We start from the raw sequence: 6,000 nt of genomic DNA on the forward strand, positions 1-6,000 counted from the left end.
TGGTTTGTACCCGATCATTCATGTTCTAACGAATCATCTACTGGTCGTAAATACAGCCGGAACAATTGTACTAAGGCACAGGTTGCCGTTAAACAAAGAGGGACCTTGTGGTTAGATTTAGCTGTTAACCGATTCAATTCTTTGATTGTAATTACATTTCTCAGTCATTAGTTGTAATCTGACCACCCTTTTGTACTAAGTTGTTCGTTGCTGTGTTTGAAAGATCGGGTCATTATTGGTGTATTTTAGCTGGATCTTGTGTCTCCTCCGTGTGATTTCTCTTGTAATAAGTGTTCACAAGTAATGTTTTAAGACGTTCCTTCAGAGCGGTCTTAATAACTGACAATAAGTTTAACTTTGAAAATATTTACAGCCAACTGTCACCAGGGCTTTAGTCAAAATAAGATTATCAAAATGGTCGGGTTGGAATCCAGTCGCACCTTTGTTGCCGATTGAAATTAAGAATTTGGTTCTTTGAAGTAAGCCTTATCATTATCATATTGTTTTCTAACCTGTTTAACCTTTAAGCAGAGGTGCACATCTTAACCGCGAACCTTTCGACAGACACCTGTCAAATTAAAAGTTACGTCATCTGTTTTGAGTAACTGAATCACTCTTGTCATCAATGGTGCTTATATAGTTTTCATGTGTTGCAAAAGGGTATTTAATATTTAACAAGAGCGATTGTGTCCAGCGCGGTAGTACATACCGCTGTTTGACCCTATAACGAGCGGACTGCAGGTCCTGCCGTCGTGTAATCATTGTCATATTGTTTGTTCATTTTGTACAAAAAAACAATAGATTATGGTTATGTATTGCTAAATAAACAGGTTGTGTTAAAAGGAAGTTATACTGGTGGATCCTCCCTTCCACGCTTTCCTTAATTACAGTAAGTACCACGTCTCATTCATATTTGATGTTAACAAATTCCTGTTTTCCTGATACGCTTTTCTTGTTATGGCCATCAGCTTACTCGAAGCCAAAAAGTGTTCAGTCCTGCTTTCCTCCCATGCACAAAGCTTACCATATATCCCACTTCTTCAAATTAGTCTTTCGCCTTGTTAACCCTGTTCTCAATCCGTTGAGGGTCTTCCAGATCCCGTATTGGAGATGGCGGCCCGATAGTAGCCTCTCTTTCGCTTTTGTGTGTCCATTCTTCTGACTGGTGGTTTGTGGGACTTCAGCCGTTAACTTCTCTTTTGCTGGCCACGTTTCTGCAGGGGACTTGCTCTTCCACAGCCCAATTTCGCAGGCATCTGCTGAATTTGGCGTTGGTGCTGTTGTAAAGAGTAAGCTTCTGGATTTTACTCGTGATGGATATATATGAGTTCCAGGGAATGGATGCCTTGGACTTGTTTCTTCCTTCTCCTTTTCAATCTCTGATGACACCTGTCTTCTTACACCTTGAGGTGCTACTCACATGAGCGGAAAGATCTTATTGACGAATTGGTCTTACGCATCCTATGACTATGCGGCCTGCCTCCTGAACGGTCACGTCAACCTGATTAGCATGGACAGAGTTCCTTCAGAGTGGAGCGGCATACTCTGCAGCCGAGGTGCCGGAGACGTTGGGTTGCGCTCGCTCTGTGGTGTTTGTCAGTTTGCGTACAAGATTTTTTTCTGGCCGCATATTTCCTCCCTGACATCTGTACAGTGTTGTGGGTAAGTTAAGGCACGATCCAATTTTAACCCTAGATATCGGGTCATTTCCACGTGATGTTCTGTATTTCTTTGTCTCTTTATTGCGTAAGTGGAATATACATACTTCTATCCGGATGTGATTTCAAGTGGTTGTCATAGTATAGAGCAAGTTCTTTGATCAGATGTTAGCAAGCACACTTTCCTGGGGAAGACCAGTTCTCTGCATCCTTCACCGACTGCTATAACTGTAGTCCGGTTTCTGCACGTGTTGTAAATCACTTTTCATTCCCTCTGCTTTAACTGTGCTACCTTCAGAATTTGAAAGAGTTTATTCCAGTCAACATTATCAAAATCTTTGTCTAGAACTAGAAATGCTATGAACGTATGTGTACTTTTCTTTAATCTGTCTTCTAAGGTAAGACATTAATACACACGCCAAAAAATGTTTTGCATCACCTCAGCTTCGAGAGTTCCGGAAACTGTACAGAAAACTGGAATAGAGATCAACATAAACATCATTTCTGCCCTTTTTATTGTTAATGAAAACCACACATTGCATGTTGTACCACCATACAGTGAGACCTTCAGAGGTCGTGGTCCAGATTTCTGTAAACACCGGTACCTCTAATACCCAGTAGCACGTCCTCTTGTACTGATGCATGCCTGTACTCTTCGTGACGTACTATCCATAAGTTCATCAAGGCACTGTTGGTCCAGATTGTCCCACTCCTCAACGGCGATTCGGTGTAGATCCCTCAAGAGTTGTTGATGGGTTACGTCGTCCATTAACAGCCCTTTTCTACCTATCCCAGGCATGCTCGATACATTTCACGTCTGGAGAACATTCTGGCCACTCTAATCGAGCGATGTCGTTACCCTGAAGGAAGTCACGCACAAGATGTGCATGATGGGGGCGCGAATTGTAGACCATGAAGACCAGTGCATCGGCAATATGCTGCCGATATGGTTGCACTATCGGTCGGGGGATGGCATTCACGTATCGTACAGCCGTTACGGCGCCTTCCATGCCCACCAGCGGCGTACGTCGGCCCACATAATGCCACTCGAAAACACCAGTGAGCCTCCACCTTGCTGCACTCGCTGGACAGTGTGTCTAAGGCGTTCAGCCTGACCGGGTTGCCTCCAATCACGTCTCCGTCGATTGTCTGGTTGAAGGCATATGTGACACTCGTCAGTGAGGAGAACGTGATGTCAATCCTGAGCGGCCCATTCGGCACGTTGTTGGACCCAACTATACCGCGCTGCATGGTGTCGTGGTTGCAAAGATGGACCTCGGCAGGGACGTCGGGAATGACGTTGCACATCATGCAGCCCATTGCACACAGTTTGAGCCGTAACACGACGTCCTGTGGCTGCACGAAAAGCATTATTCAACATGGTGGCGTTGCTGTCAGGATTCCTCCGAGCCATAATCCGTAGGTAGTGGTCATCCACTGCAGTAGTAGGCTTTGGGTGGCCTGACCGAAGTGTGTCATCGACAGTTCCTCTCTCTCTGTATCTCATCCACGTCCGAACAACATCGCTTTGGCTCACTCCGAGACGCCTGGACACTTTCCTTGTTGGGAGGCCTTCCTGGCACGAAGTAACAATGCTGCCGTGATAGAACCGCGGTATTGACCGTCTTGGCATGGTTGAACTACAGACAACACGAGCCGTGTACCTTCTTCCTGGTGGAACGACTGGAACTGATAAACTGTCGGACCCCCGCCGTCTAATAGGCGCTGCTCATGCATAGTTGTTTACATCTTTGCGCGGGTTTAGTCACATCTCTGAACAGTCAAAGGGACTGTGTCTGTGATACAATATCCACAATCAACGTCTATCTTCAGGAGTTCTGGGAACTGGAGTGATGCGAAACGCAAACATCTTTTCCGTGATAGGTTTCTACCAGATTTTCCATTCTACTGTAAACAGTTCGTATTTTGTAACAATGATTTATTAAACCGACGGTTCGGTAATGTTCACACCTGTGAGGCAACTGATAGCTTGGTGGCTTTTAATCTCTCACGACGACAATACGATAGCGAGACAAGAGACAAGTCTGGTCAGTAGTCCTGATGGATTGATTACTATCATAAAGGCAAAGTAGTTGATAATTTTCAACATTTTCTTCCCTTAAAAGCCAATATAGTGGGAAATTCCAGTTAATTCGGAATAATTGTGAAGAAGTTTGGCAACCACCACGACATTCAGATCAGTTAAAGTTTCAGTGGATCGAAGGAAACGCGGGAGATCGAACTTCAAAATGCAGGATAAAAATCGCGTAGCGTGGTAGAATCAATCATATAATATTTGCACTGAAAGCAAGCTGCTAACTGACAGCGATATTCGCCACAGAAACAGTGACTGAACGCTTAGCTGTCATGAAAAACGGATAATATTGTCCAAGGACTTGAAAGTTTCCCCGAAATCGCCCTATACGTATTGTTCTTCCCTGGAAACGAAGGTGCTCCCTAACTCTCAGCGGCACGTTGCAAAGTTTCCACTCCCCTGCTTGCAGCTCGCTTCTTACGAGCCCCTGCAAAAAGCGCCCTCCCCATTTATCGACACAATAATTCACTAATGTCTCCCCCAGCTCGGCTAGCGGAACGGTTTTAATTTCCCTGGAGGGGATCGGTACACCTGGGTGCGGCCGCGACACACTAAATCAGTTGTTTCGGCCCGGACCGGGTGGGCCAAGTTCTTTCCCCGCCACCCGAGGGACTGTCTATTCGCCCACAAGTACAGGCGCAGAACGGCTGGCGCACGCAGCAGCGTTTAGCTTCAGTGTCTAGAAACGGACGCGGAAACATTAGGAAAATCACATTTCAGCGCTGGTGTTGTGACTGCGCATGTATTTATCCCATTAATTTCTCTAACTGACTCTCTGTCGATGTACGGGGGTAATCCAAAAAGTCAGGTCTCCTATATTTTATAAGTACATAGACCTGTTTATTTCTACAATGGCTTACATCAGTTTACAGCTTGAACATTTAGCTATTTTTGGACACAATCATTTCTGCCGATGCATTTTTGTAGACGCTGTGGCAGTTTTTATATGCCCATGTCATTCCAGCTCGCCGCCATGCCGTTCAGAAAGTTATGAACCTCTTCTTTCATCTCGTCGTCGGAGCTGAATCGCTTTCCGGCCAAATGTTCTTTTAACCTAGGGAACAGGTGATAGTCACTCGGTGCCAACTCAGGACTATAGGGTAGGTGGGTGATCATGTTCCACTGAAACTGTTGCAGGAGAGCAACGGTTTGCCGGGTGATGTGTGGCCGAGCGTTGTCACGGAGAATGTGTACGCCCTTGCTCAACACTCCTCCGGTTCTGAAGTGCCCGTTTGAGCTTTTTCAGAGTCTCACAGTACCTGTCAGCGTTAATTGTGATCCCAGCGATTCAGCTCCGACGATGAGGTGAAAGAAGAGGTTCATAACTTTCTGAAGGGCATGGCGGCGAGCTGGTATGACATGGGCATACAAAAACTGCCACATCGTCTACAAAAATGCATCGACAGAAATGGTAATTGTGCTGAAAATAGCTAAATGCTCAAGATGTAAACTGATGTAAACCATTGTACAAATAAACAGGTCTATGTACTTATAAAAATATAGGATACCTTACTTTTGAGATTACCCTCGTAAAACACTGCAGTAATAAACTTCCTAGCAGGTTACAGCTGAGTACCATGCTGAGACTTGAACCTGGTTCGAGGGCTGGTCTTGCACTTTTTTTTCAATCTCCTAGGAAGTTTCAAATCAGGGCACACTCTTCTGTACAGTGAAAATTGGGTCTGGACCGTAATAGTACTTTGAAACGTATACTGTAAGACAAAACAAGGAACGACGCACTCCGTAGGAATTAGCCAAATGGGACGCATGTGATGTACATGTACAGATGAACAAATGATTACAGTTTCACAAAAATTGGGTAATTTATTCAAGAGAAAGAGAGATGATAAGGGGCAGAACGTCACAAATTGAGCAGTTCAATAACGAGTTGGTTCACCTCTGGCCCTTACGCAAGCAGTTATTAGACATGGCATTGATTGATAGAGACCTTAGATGTCCTCCTGGGCGATGTCGTGCCAAATTCTGTCCAATTGCCGAGTTAGATCGTCAAAATTTCCAGTTGTTTCGAGGGGCCTTCCCACAAAGCTGCAAATGTTCTCGGTTGGGGAGAGATCTGACGATCTTGTTGGCGAAGGTAGGGTTTGGCAAGTACGAAAGACAGGCAGTAGAAACTCTCGCCGTGTGCGCGTCTGCATTAACATACTGCAATTTATACCCACGAAGGCTTGGCATGGAAATGAGCGTTTGGCATCATTGGCGGGAAGGCCCCTTACGGGGCAGGTCCGA

Source organism: Schistocerca americana, chromosome 5 (assembly GCF_021461395.2).
Source record: "Schistocerca americana isolate TAMUIC-IGC-003095 chromosome 5, iqSchAmer2.1, whole genome shotgun sequence".
Lineage (NCBI taxonomy): Eukaryota > Metazoa > Arthropoda > Insecta > Orthoptera > Acrididae > Schistocerca > Schistocerca americana.